This window comes from Panthera leo, chromosome B1, assembly GCF_018350215.1.
Source record: "Panthera leo isolate Ple1 chromosome B1, P.leo_Ple1_pat1.1, whole genome shotgun sequence".
In the NCBI taxonomy this organism is placed as follows: domain Eukaryota; kingdom Metazoa; phylum Chordata; class Mammalia; order Carnivora; family Felidae; genus Panthera; species Panthera leo.
Window position 1 is genome coordinate 31539065 of NC_056682.1, and position 14027 is coordinate 31553091.

Here is a 14027-nt window from a genome sequence, read left to right on the forward strand (position 1 = left end):
CTCAACTCAGGTGTTTTGTTTTTTTTTTTAATTTATTTTTTTTTATTTACATCCAAGTTGGAGTGCCTGGGTGGCTCAGTCGGTTGAGTGTCCGACCTCGGCTCAGGTCACGATCTCACGGTCTTTGAGGTGGAGCCCCGCGTCGGGCTCTGTGCTATTAGCTCAGAGCCTGGAGCCTGCTTTGGATTCTGTGTCTCCTTCTCTGTCTGCCCCTCCTCCACTCATGCGCTGTCTCTTTCTGTCTCAGAAATAAATAAGCATGTTTAAAAAATTTACACCGAAGTTAGTTAGCAGATAGTGCAACAATGGTCAACTCAGGTTTTGATCTCGGGGTTGTGAGTTCAAGCCCCGTGTCCGGCTCTGCACTGGGCACGAAGCCTAATTAAAAACAAAAAAAAAAAGAGGCATGGGTCCTCTCTTGGCACACGTGCCATTTGCACCCACTCCTCCTGCCTTCTCTCCAGTAGGTCTCTACCACGTGCCCACCAAGTGATATAGTAAAATCGGGAACGTTAACGTGCGGTAAGAATGATGGCATTGACAGTGAACATCCACCCTGTGCCAGGCATCGGGCCGAGGAAGCACCTCACATATGTGATCTCATGTGGTTCTCTCTCCCCCGCCCATATTCCATGAGAACCATTATTACGCTCATTTTACTGATGAGCAATCCGAGGCCTAAGATTTAATACGTGGCTCTGTCTCTTCCTGAATAACTCAGTCCGAACACCACCGGCCGAGGCCTAGAAAGGTAGGTGTCCACACAGAGGGTGGCAAGGGGTCTAGACTGGGGTGCCAGAGCCCCTTCTTCACCCCGAGCAGATGCAAAGCCTGTCTGCAGGAGGGTAGAAGGGCTTCTTGGGTCAGGGGGTGACTCGGCGTGGGGTATTAGGCCCTGAACGGGGTGCCCCAGCGTGAAATGTCAGAACCAGAGCAGATCGAGGAGGGAGCCCATGCAGAAGTTGTGGGGGGACAGCATGGGGTATGAGATCCTGAGCAGGGTGCGGAAGGGGCTGTGGGGTGCTGGAGCCCAAGCCAGGTGAGGACGGCTTCCCTACAGAGGAGGGATCCAGCGGTGGTGGGAGACTCGTTACCAGAAGCGGAGGTTAAGTACTCGTATTACAGACCATGCAAGCCAGATGTCCCTCTGTTGGGCAAAAGAGTCAAAAAAGTAAAGGGAGGGCACTAGGACGGATCCTGTGGGTCTAGATCGCCACTGGGGTCTTGGTATGAGGTCACTGTTTGCAACACTACAGGCAGACACAGAAATAGATGATGTATATGTATAGATGTAGACGTACGAACATATCTTAATGTACATCCTTAGCTCTGTCCGCTGAGAGGGCCTGGGGGCCACAATGCCCCACCCGTAACAAGCATACCTACCCCCCAAATCTCAGTTTCTGAATTCATTCTCTGCTAAAAAGAACCAGCAACTACGGGGACAAATGGCCGAGAGAAGATACAAACCACCTAGAATATTCGCATATTCTTCGTGCAGGAAAGTGCTCAAAGATTGATGGGGACGTTCCAAAAGGACGCAGCAGCCAGCTCCAAGAGGCCTGACGGAGGACAATTTGAGTGTCAAAATAAAACACGACAAACATGGATGACAACCCACGGAACAGCACAGGGATCCGTGATGCCACACCCCTGTAAATAAATAGACAAGTGAACTAAAGGTGCATGAAAAACAGGTTTCTTTTTTTTTTTTTCTTTTTTTTTTTTAACGTTTATTTATTTTTGGGACAGAGAGAGACAGAGCATGAACGGGGGAGGGGCAGAAAGAGAGGGAGACACAGAATCTGAAACAGGCTCCAGGCTCTGAGCCATCAGCCCAGAGCCCGACGAGGGGCTCGAACTCACGGACCGCGAGATCATGACCTGAGCTGAAGTCGGACGCTTAACCGACTGAGCCACCCAGGCGCCCCGAAAAACAGGTTTCAAAGGACTTCCCCACAAAACGTGCAATAATTGCAATGGAAAGAAGTGACTTTACAGTGGAGAGAGCTTGGCAGACATGGGCTTCATCAAATGGCAAGAGCAATCATTCCAGTAATGGTTCCAAGTGGAATCGGGGAACGGGCCCGACAGGCCCGACAGGCGCACGTTGTGTGCGTGAACACAACGCAGTCACTTCTGTGATGTTCCTGGCAAAGACTCATAGACCGAATCCAATCAAGAGGAAACCTTAGACAAGCCCAAACTGAGGACAGTCCACAAAACAACTGACGTGTAATGCACAGCAGCGTGAAGCAGGGTTACGCAGGTCAAGGCTGAAGAACAAGTTCACGTCGAGCCAAATGCAACGTGTGACTCTCGGTGAGATCCTTTGCCATAAAGAACGTTATTGGAACGAATGATAGCTCTCCAGGTATGGCGGTATTAATGTCCACGTCCTGATTTTGATGGCTGCGTCCTACACAAGTAGAAGGTTCTTATTGGTGGGAAATACATGCTAAGGCACTGGGGCACGATGTAGCCAGGCCAGCAACTTACTCTTGAGGGCTCAGCAGGGGGAACAAAGGAATTTTTTTTGTTTTACTTGCAACTTTTCTGTAGGTCTTTGACATTTAAAAATTTTTTTTTATGTTTTTATTTTATTTTTGAGAGAGAGAGAGAGAGAGACAGACAGAGACAGAGCATGAGCAGGGGAGGGGCAGAGAGAGAGAGAGGGGGGAGGAGTATAATCCAAAGCAGACTCCAGGCTCCGAGCTGTCAGCAAAGAGCCGGACACGTGGCCTGAACCCACGAACCGTGAGATCATGACCTGAGCTGAAGTCGGACACTCAACCGACTGAGCCACCCAGGCGCCCCATTGACTTTTTTTTTTTTTTTAAGATGAATGACCATATCCAAGGTCACCTAACTAGTTAGAGGCAAGATTCAAACCCAGGTCTAGAAACCAAGCTCTCCACGTCTACTCAGAGTTGTTAGTTCACTCTTCTGTAGGACGACAGTTCATTCTGGCCTGGGGAGGCGGGCTGGGGGTGGGAGCCCCCTTAAGCTAGCCTCTATGTCTTTAGAAATGTCCCCATCGATCTTTGAGCACGTCTTCATAACAACAGAATATTGTAGGCTCCTCTTGTCCTCTCCTCGCTCCAGCCGTTTGCCCTAGGAGCGCGGGTTCCTTCCGGCCTAGGTGGACACATGTTTTGCACAAATGTTTTCAACCGGTTCATCCTCTGGAGTTCACGTGCCGCTCAGTCACCGAAACTGAGGGCACTGTGCCAAGGAAAGCAAAGTTCCCAGCCCTCTGTGCTATCGCAGCTTCCTGGGCTGCTCCAGATCTGCCTCCAGGGATAGCTGAGCTGAGTCTGGCCCCCTAGAGGGGTCTGGCCCCTTCCCACATGAGGGCTGAGGCCGGAGGGGCTCAGGCCCAGAAGGCCGCAGAAGCAGCGAAGGACTAAACGTGCTGGGGACCCTGCAGTGACGCTGAGGGGCTGCCCTCGCCCGGAAGCACGCTTTCCACTAGCAGAGGGGGCTTGGAATCACCCAGCGGCACCTACCAGTTTCACTCTCTGATTCTCAGGGAAGTATCGGGATGAGAGACCGTGGGTTTTTTTCTACCTGAAAAGTCTCAAGTCACCATGTAAACACACAGCCCTTCTGGATTTTCCATTAGAGTGAAATTTTTTAACATCTACGGCGATATCTGTTGCACCTGTGCCCCTAGTGGATGGAAAGCCGGAAGGTAAACTCCACGGCCAGAAAGAAAGCAGTCCTAGTCTGACACAGAGACCACAGGATGGCACCCCACGGTCGCTAACTTTTTTTCTGGACCACGTCGGTCGGCACCGACCCTCTCCAGGTGGGTGTCAGTGGCCCCTCTGGGCTCTCTCTTCTTCCCCTCATCTCCTGGGGGGCCTCCCTCTCTCCACCCCTGTGCGCTCCCCACAGAATCCTGGCAGAATCACAAACCTCTGGCTCAGGCTTCGCATCCGGTCCACCTGGTCCCCAGGCCGTGGTGCTGGAGGGGAGGCGGGTCTGGGGAGCTAAGAGGGTGGGAGTATGGGGGGGGGGGGCGTGTCACGTAAAGGGAAGTGGGCCCTCTCGGGCTATGGCGCAATGACATTCCCAAAAGACATGTCTCCCTTGGGGATGCCTGGATGGCTCAGTCACCAGCTCTTGATTTCGGCTCAGGTCATGATCTCACAGGCGTGGGTTCGAGCCCTGCATCAGGCTCTGTGCTGACAGCCCAGAGCCTGTTGGGGTTTTCTCTCTCTCCCTCTCTCTCTCTGCCCCTCCCCTGCTCTCCCTCTCTCTGTCTCTAAAAATAAAAACATTTAAAAATAAATAAATAAAAGACCTACCTCTCTGGATGAGCTAGTGAAACAGCCACAACAATCCCTCGCATCCCGCGTGCCTTTTTTGCAGTGTGACTTTCGCCACTCTTATCAAAAGATGGTGCCCATGACCCTCCAGAGGCCCCGTGACTTTTTTAGTCCGCAGAATGCAGAAGTGCCTCCTGGGCCTTGGCGAGAAAGGCTACTCAGAACCAAGGAGCCGTGCGGCTAAGAGCCGGCCTGGCCCACGGAAACGTGGAGGGCTCCGTGGAGAACCGAGGGGCTCCAGCTGAGAGCCGGCACCCACCGAGCCACGCGAGTGAGGCCACCGCGGACCCTCCCCGATAGGCTCCCATCTGACTGCCACCTCACAAGCGACCCCAGGTGGCAAAATGCCCCCCTCTGAGCCCCACGCAGATGGCCCCTTCACGCACAAACGGCCGGCTTGAAGTCACTAGGTTTTGGGGGGTAGGAAGTTGTTACCCTGGAAAGACGCAGAAGGGGAGGACAGATGTGCAATCTACCGGTGGCACCCGCAAGTGACTAGTGAGAGCCCAAGACACGTTCGGCTCGCTCCGGGTGCCGTAGGAAGGCAAAGACGTATCTGGTGGCATCTCCACCGGGGAGGAAAAATTAAAATTCATTGACATAAAAAAAGGGCAGGCCACTCCCGAGCACACAGACGTGTGTGGAGGGGCTCTGAACGCTCTGAACAAGGCTGCAGCTGTCGGGGAGGCACTGAAAATGGTGAGGCGTGCGCGAGGCCTGCAAGAGGACCGACGGAGAGCGGGGAGAACATTCTAGGCGCGGATAGCAGGGGGTGAAAACAAATAAATGAGCTTTGCTGAGGAGCGGGGCAGCATCGCGCTGAGAGGACAAAGGTTCACTGGGATGCTTCAGCGGCAGTGAAAAGCTGACATCAGCAAAACCCAACCGGCCTGGCATTTTGTAAAACGCTATGGAAGACCTCCCAGAACGAGCCTTTCGGGGCGCCTGGGTGGCTCAGTCACTGAGCGTCTGACTCTTGATTTGGGCTGAAGTCGTGGTCTCACGGTTTGTGAGTTCAAGCCCTGCATCGGGCTCCGCGCTGACCGTGCGGAGTCTGCTTGGGATTATCTTTCTCTGTCTGCCCATCCCCCCCCTCGCAAAAATACATAAATAAACAAGCACAACCACAGAAAGATTGAGCCTTTCGTCAAAGCAGGGCCCACCTGGAGAAGGAAAGGAGGCAGGGGCTAGGCTCAGGAGGGTTTGGCTGACCGCTGCACTCAGGAAGGAAGGCATACACCTACGTGCCCAGAACATGGCTCGGCCCCACACCGTGCCATCAAACTACTGCCTAAATCAGGATCCACGGGTATTGCAAAGAGAAGCGTCACCTGTCCTGGCCAGCATCCGGGCACTCACACAGCCTTGCTCTGCCCCAGGGAAGAGGGCACTGGGGGAACCCCAGCGTCACAATGCCTCTCCCCCCCAAATCGGCCACACCTCTCCAGCCTTCCTCCTCCCTTCTCTTCGGGGAGGTACCACCCTCCCTGCCAGGCTTTTCCAGGCTCCCCTCCGTGTTGCCTCAGCCATGCCAGGGCACTGATCTCACTGGAAGGCGGCACCCACTGCATCCCATAAAGATGGGAGTCCCATCCAACAACTGCCTTAGCGTGGGAGGCGCCATTTAAGACTGCACCTCCCTTAAGGGAAGCAATACGGCCAGTATCCTTACTCCTAATTTATAGGTGGAAAAACTGAGTCATGGAAATGATTTACCAGGGTACTCTCAACGTTTCAGTGACTCATCAGGGCCAAGATCGCACACAGTCCAAACCACAGGCTGTGTGGCTCGGAGCACGTATCTCTGCTCTGTGCTGCATCACAGACAAGGGACGTAGCTGGAACCAGAAGTTTTGCCTAGGGCTCTACTGGGGCATTTCTGGGGTCCCACCTCCCAGACCCTGTTAGGTTTCCACCATTCAAGCGAGAACCCCAGACCCAACATCGAGTTGCAAATCAAGGAATTCTGGCTGGGGACAACCTGGGCGGGTCTGTGTACCTATGAGAGAGATAATGCCCTCCAATGCGTGTCTTTGTGCATGTGTCCGTGCTGATGCAGTCGGTATCAGTAAGTTCCCTCTGTTGTGATGTTTCAGAATCTTCTAAAAAGAATAAACAAGTTGAGACCCTGGCCTTAACGTAGAGGGAAGCTGCAGGGGGCTGCGCATCCCAGAAACAGATGGCCACCTAGGTCGGGCACCTATTCCGAGGCCGCTTAGCCATTCTGTCGGACTCTATTCGGCTTTTATCTCTGTTCCCAGTATCCAGAGAAGCCCCACAAATCAACTTCCATCTCCTTCCAGAAGGGAAAAAGACTAAGTGTGTTAAGTAGTGGGATGCTGGGAAAACCACAACAGTGCCATTCACATAGATCACAAACCCTTACAACAGTGAGCTATTGTCCCGCCTACTCACGAAGACCCCACGGCTCAGAAAGGCTACCTTGGCCCGGTGACGTTGCCCGGCATGGGAGCGTCGCCTTGCACCGGGCGGACTCCGCAGGGTGGACTAGCCTGGAACCTCCGGGCGTCCTCCCACTCCTCCAGTCCTTGACCCCAGCAAGCCCGTGTCCCTGCCTCCATCTCATCACTCCTTCTGCCTGGGGCGCCCACGTCTCCACCGCCAGAGGCTAGATCGCCCCCAGGGCCCACGCCTCCTCCGCCCTGGAGCTCACACCTCCATGCTCAGGCCCCCTCAACGACTCCCCATAGCCGCCCCTCTCTCCGGGTCCTCCTGGTTGCCTGTATTCCACTCTCCATCCCACTCACCCGCACCGCACAGAGCGCACAGTAGGTGTGTGGGTCGCTGGGTGCCCCCCACCCCTCCAGCAAGCACCAGGGACACGACCCCGACGTCCCTCCCCTCGGGCGCAGGTTCCAGCAGCTAAGGGAGGGAAGGGCGGCGGCTGGAGAACGGCCTGGGAAGCAGCGAAAAGCCCAGAAACGTGCTGTGACCGGAAACCTCCCGGGCGCGGCGACGGTGCCAGAGCCAAGGCTGAGCGGGCGCCGGTACGCCTGGCCCCGAGGGCCCTAGACGGCCCAGGACGGCCCCCTCCCGCGCCGCCCCGTCCCGTCCCCTGATGGGGCAGTAATGGTTCTCCAGAGCCACCGTCTTCCACGGGAAGAGGGACGCAGCCACGCCGGCTGAGACCAGGCCTCCGCCCCTCTCCCCTCCCCACCCCACCCCTGTCCCCTGTCCCACCCTCCCCCTCTTCCCCCCGCCCCCTCCCCTTTCCTCCCCTGCTCCTCCCCCTGCCGCCCGGCCCCCCTTCTCCCACCCCGCCCCCGGTGCCGCCGCGCCCTTCCCGCCCCGCCCCGGCCCCGGCCCCGGCCCCCCGCGCACCCCGCGGCGCAGTCTCCCGGCGCCGCGCGTCACCGCTCGGCCCACCTCCTCCGCAGCCAATCAGTCCTCTCCTCCGCATCCGGCCGTTCCTCCCCCGGGAAACCTGTGGCCCCAGACGCGGAATCCAGGACAGTGTGTGCAGTAACCGTGCTCTAGGGCAAGTCCGGCGCTGCAGAAACCGGAGGGCGGGGCGGGGCGGAGTGGGGGCGCGACAGGAGTCCTGGAGCTGTAACCGGGGGGCTGCAGTTGGTCACGTGCGTTTGAGCACTTTATGACTTACAAAACGCTTTCCTAGGAATGCTCTCACTTGGGCCGCGGAACAACCCGGGGAAGATGGTGTTATTATCTCCTTTCACGGGGGAGGAAATTAAAGCTTGGAGAGGTAAAGGAATTCGCCCAAGGTCCCAGACTGGGCGGCGGAGCCTGGTCGGGTCAGACCAGATCCGGGCCGCGCTCCACCGTCCTCTTGTTCGGAAAGCCGAGCACACGTTGAAGCACGGGTGATTGTCTCCATCAGCCCCGATCTCGGTCTCAGATCCACTTGCCTGGTCTATTCTTCTAAGCGTTTCGATGGTAGGGCATGGGAAAACGGGGGAGATGCTGGGGTGAGAGGCGGAGTTTAAGCAGGGACGTTGAGGGTGAGGAAACCAAGGGAAAGGAGTAAGTTCAAAGGGTTGCGGTGCGATTTCTTCTGCTACAAGCCTGGTTGCTGGCAGGGGAGAATCTGCATTCGCAAAGGAAAGCCCTGGGAGCTTTGGGTGGAGTGGCAGATCGCTCTTCACTCGCGAGTGCCCCCGAGGAAGCACAGAGCTGGGTGCTTCTTGAATCCCGGGGCCAGGCTGATGGGGGGAGGGGGGCGCCCGGGCCAGTCTGATGGGGAGGGGGGCGGGGGGCAGCCCGCTCCAATTGCAGCGCCAGAACCCGCGCCCGAGGACACACCCAAAACAAGGGGCCCGGAATAAAGACCTCGAGGGTGCCTCGGTTGTGACCGGATGCTCCTTCAGCAGCTCGGGTGCCCGCGGGCCCTCGCATTCCTTGCAGCTTCTTCCTGCCGATGTCTGCAGAGCTCACGTCCTCTGCCGCAAAGGACTCGTTCCCAGCGAGGCCTCCCGGACCCCCTCGCTGCCTAATGTCCCTAAAACCCTAGCCCTCGGTAGGGTCTACGCAGTGCTTCTCAAACCTGAATGTTGAATCACCTGGGCATCTTGCTGCAACCCAAATGCACATTCAGCGGGCTCAGGACGGGTCCCCAAGTTTCTAAGAGGTTCCCACCTTATGTTGCTGCTGCCCGTCCGCCTGGGCATGTGGAGGACATTTTAAAAAGAAAAGATCAAACACACTTAGACTGTATTTTCATACTGATCTTTTTTTTTTTTTTACTCCGTTTTCCCCTGCACTAGAACGTAAATTCAGAAGGGTAAACGATTTGGTCTAGTTTGTTCCCCACTATGCCCTCTGCACCTAGAAGGGGTATCTGGTACACAGTAGGGGCAGTGGTTCCCAAAGAAGGAATGAATGAAATACAAGCCAAAAAAGAAAACAGGGGGATAAATCTGGCATACAAAGTAGCATTCAAGGTGAAAAGCCTAAATGGACACAAGGTTTATTTTGCATTTATTTAAAAAAGGAAGAGGGGCGTCTGGGTGGCTCAGTTGGTTAAGCCTCCACTTTGGCTCAGGACATGACCTCACTGTTAGTGGGTGTGAGCCCCTCACGGGGCTCTCTGCTGTCAGTGCAGAGATCCTCTGTCCCCTCTCGCACACGTGCACTCTCTCTCTCTCTCTCTGTCACAAATAAATAACATTTTTTAAAAACAGGAAGAAATAACAGCCACAAAACCTGAGGTCTTGAATAGCGTGATGTCAACTTACTTGAAGTAAAAACTGTCGAAAGAACAGGAAAAATTGTAAATATCACATTAGTTTTAGGAACTTTAACTCCCTCTCTCTTGGTCATATCTCATAGGCAAAAGGTGACCTAGATGGGGGCGCCTGGGTGGCTCAGTTGGTTAAGCGTCCAACTTCGTCTCGGGTCATGATCTCATGGCTCATGAGTTGGAGCCCCGTCTTGGGCTCTGTGCCGACAGCTCAGAGCCTGGAGCCTGCTTCGTATTCTGTGACTCCCTCTCCCCCGCTCGTGCTCTCTCTCTCTCTCAAAAATAAATAAATGTTAAAAAAAAAAAAAAAAAGGTGACGTGGAAAATTATAAAGAAATTAACTTGAGAGGTACCCCATGTCCGGCTCTGCGGTAACTATGCAGAGCCTGCTTGGGATTCTCTCTGTCCATCTCTCTCAAAATAAATAAATAAACTTTAAAAAAGAAATTAAGTTGCTTTAAGAGCTCTATAGTGTGACCGGGGAGGGGCAGAGAGAAAGGGAGACACAGAATCCGAAGCAGGCTCCAGGCTCTGAGCCGTCAGCACAGAGCCCGAGGCGGGGCTCGAACTCAAGAACTGTGAGATCATGACCTGAGCTGAAGTCGGATGCTCAACTGACTGAGCACCCCCCCCCCCGGGCGCCCCAAGAGCTCTATATTTACTTTTTGATTGTGGTAAAATACACATAACGTAAACTTTAGCGTTTTAGCCATTTTTAAATGTAGGGTTCAGAGACATTAAGCATGTTCACACTGTTTTGGAACCATCAGCACCATCCATCTCCAGAACTTTTCATCCTCCAAAACTAAAACTCTGCGTCCATTAAACACTACTTCCCCATTACCCCTCCTCCTGGCCCCAGGCAACCCCCATCCTAATTTCTGTCTCTGAATTTGACTATTCATGGTACCTCGTATAAGTGGATCATACAGTATCTTTCCTTTTATAACTGACTTATCTCACTTCCGCAGCGTTCCCAAAGCTCATCCATATTGTGGCTTATGTCAGAGCTTCCTTCCTTTTAAAGGCTAAATAATATTCCATTTTAGGTACATACCACATTTTGTTTATCTGCTCATTCTTTGATGGACACTTGGGTTGTTTCTTCCTTTGGGCTACTGTGAATAACGCTGCTATGAACATGGTGTACGAATATATTTTCAAATCCCTGCGTTCAGTTCTGGGTAGACACCCAGAGGTGGGATGGCTGGATTATATGGACCATTCCATATTTAATTTTTTCAGGAACCACCATACCATACTGTCGTCCACAGCCGTTGTACCATTTCGTATCCCCACCAGCAATGCGCAAGGACTCCAGTTTGTGTACATCCGCATCTACACTTGTTATTTTCTATATTTTTTTTATAATCGCCATCCTATTGGATGTGAAGTGGTGTCTCTTCGTGGTTTTGATTTGCATTTCCCTGGTTAGTGGTACTGAGCATCTTTTCGTGGGCTTATTGGCCATTTGTGTAGCTTCTGTGGAGAAATGTCGATTCAAGTTCTTCGCCCATTTTTGAGTTGATTGTTTGGGTTTTGTTGTTGAGTTACAAGAGTTGTTACATATTCCAGATATTAATCCCGTATCAGATGTATGCTTTACAAATATTTTCTCCCATTCTGTAGGTTGCCTTTCATTCTGTTGGTATGTACCCTTTGAAACACAGAAGTTTTTAATGTTGAACAAGTCCAGTTTCTTTTTTCTTTCATTGCCCATGCTTTTGGTGTCATCTCCAAGAAATCGTTGGCAAATCCCATGTCAGGAAGCTTTTCTCCCGTTTTCTTCTCAAGAGTTTTATAGTTTTAAGAGCTCTCGATTGACTTTTACAGAGAGTATATATTCTTTTTAAAATCTCCATACAGTTCGGGGTGCCTGGGCGGCTCAGTTGGTTGAGCATCCGACTTCGGCTCAGGTCATGATCTCACAGTCCATGAGTTCGAGCCCCGCGTCAGGCTCTGTGCTGACAGCTCAGCGCCCAGAGCCCACTTTGGATTCCGTGTCTCCCTCTCTCTCTGCCCCTCCCCTGCTCATGCTCTGTGTTGCTCTGTCTCAAAAATAAAAACATTAAAAAAAATGTTTTAATCTCCATACAGTTCAAAAGTAGAAATGATACAGGCCATAATATCTAGCTGCAATGCAGTAAAAACTAGTCATTAATGTTCTAGTAATTATATATGTGAGCATTGTGAAGAGAGTAAATCTTAAAAGTCCTCATCACAAGGAAGAAAATGTGTACATGATGGGTATTAACTAAACTATTGTGGTGATCATTTTGTAATATATACATATATCCACTCATCGTGTTTATACCTAAAAGTAATACAGTGTTTCATGTCAATTATATCGCAGTTTAAAAAACAACAATGAAAAGAAAACCAAAAGCACTAGAAGGTAAAGCAAGTAGCGTGGACTTGATTCTGACCTACCTCTGTTTCCTATGCAGTTGAACATAATACCCGCACACAGCTGGTGTCCGTCAATTCGGGTCAAATAAACAAGTTTCTCCTAAACATTCCCAAAGGCAAATAGCCTGCCCACCCACACCTCAACCCACCATCCCAAACGAAAACAAACAAACAGAACGCTAGTACTTAATGACAAAAGGCTAACCACCTGGAAAGGTTAGAACCCTCTCTTTAACTCTTGGGTCAGAGAGAAAGTCAACACTGAAATGATAGATCGTTAAGGAAAGAACACTGAGAACACTTAGCTACGGAACATAAACTTAAGGAAATCAAAAGGAAGAAACTAAGGAAAAAGCAAAAGTCGATTATTTAGAAAATAAAAAAAATACTTGTGAACAAACAAAAAATAGAGTGTTTTCCAATTAAGAAAACTGGATACAGCCGACGGCCAGGAATCAGAGGAGCTGTGCGTGTGGTGTCAGAAGAGAGAAGGGGAATCAAAAAACCCTGGCTTCCCCTGCTGCCTGTCACAGCCTGAGGCCACCCCTCGGAGTTCACTTCTGACAACTCACTAGTCTGTGAACTTGGACGGATGTTCCTCTCGGCAACATGGGACGTGTACATGGGAGTGGCTGTTATGATGCACTGTTGGTAATGAAATTGTTAACGAGAATATTAACATCTCATTTCACCCTGCGAGAGGTCCTCAAGAGGAATATGTGGGTAGAAATCCAAGTACCAAGCCCGGGGCCTGGGGGAGGGATGGGGCGGTGGGGGGAGTACCCGTCCACCTGTGACAAAGGGAAGAAGGGCATCCAGCCGAGCAGCAGGTCCAACCAGTCCAGGAGGCCCAGGGCTTAGTCAAGGTCAAATATGTGCTCCCTCCTCCTCCACTGTCTCCCTGCAGGTGGAGGAGGGTGAACATGAAGCTCGCACCATCTATACCGGGAAGGACCTGAACTCGTTGTCCCCAGGGGTTTTCCTAGCTGTGCCAGCCTCTGGTCAGATCTGAGGCTGAACAACAGCGAAGGGAAGCCAGCTGGAGGAAAGTGGCAGTTTTCCCGCTTGGGTGTCGAGACTGCGGATGGTGGCAGTGGTGGGATATTTAGGGAGTCCCGATCCAGGTGTGGACCTCAGGATGTTTCTAGCTTCTTGCTTGCCTGTGCTGGCAGAGGTTGGGCCGTTTGGAGCACCAGGCAGACAGGGATTCTCTGCACCTCGAGGAGCCTGTGAAGCGGGGGGAGCCTGACATGTACAGGGAGTCCCAAAGGTCACAGTGCGAGGAGCAGGGCGTAATGGCCAGCCGTCCTCAGCGTCATGGCCCCGGAGTCACAGAACGGTAAAGAAATTCTGGGTGGCGGGTCCGGCTTGCTCATTTGGGCAACCTTTTTCGCTGGCTCTTATCTCCCGTGGGCAGATGGGGACACGAGGGGGAAGTGCCAGGTTCCCGAGCAGAATAAAGGGCTCGCCAGGTATGTGTCCACCAAAACCACATGAACCATAAGTCAACAGATGCAGTGCCCAACCATTGTGTAAGTTGCCTGCAAGATCAAGATTGCCAGGAAGAAGCTGGTGTTTCCGGCTGGGGCTTTCTCTCCTTGCCCTCATGCCCTCATTTGGATGCAGCAGAGAAAGAATAGTGCGTGGCTGCACTTTGGGGCATCGTCCGCCATGTTCCGTGATGATCCCGTTCAATTGTTATGATTTGGGCAAGTTGCCTCCACGCCTCAAAGGATAGGCACATAGCCTGTGGTTCCCATGGTGGGGTTACCACAGAACTCGCGGGAGACCTTGTTCTGAGATTGCCTTTGTCAACCTGGATGCAATGAGGGTGGATGGAGGGTAATCTTAGCCATCCTGTGGAGGGATCCTTCCTGAGAATGAAGCAACATTAAGGACAGCATATCTGTTCCCTTGTGCTTCAGATTTTGCCAGTAGACAAATTCCCTGTCTTCCCCTCAAGCCAGACTTGTCTGACACTTTCCACCAGAGCAGCGCTCCTACCTCTTCCTTCCAAGAAACACACGCAAGAGACTTTCACGAGGTGGAGTCCGTCGTATGCCACG

General features: G+C 52.5%; 1 long non-coding RNA gene across 2 annotated transcripts; it reads left to right on the forward strand.

Annotated features, from left to right (window-relative positions):
• The first annotated feature begins 671 nt into the window (after window positions 1–671).
• Window positions 672–1681, forward strand: LOC122217497. 2 transcript variants are annotated; one of them, XR_006201552.1, is made up of 2 exons: window positions 672–751; window positions 1428–1681. It is a non-coding gene; the product is annotated as an uncharacterized LOC122217497 (long non-coding RNA). The 2 variants fall into 2 exon arrangements; XR_006201553.1 differs by having other exon boundaries at window positions 705–751; window positions 1328–1681.
• Window positions 1682–14027: the final 12346 nt, after the last annotated feature.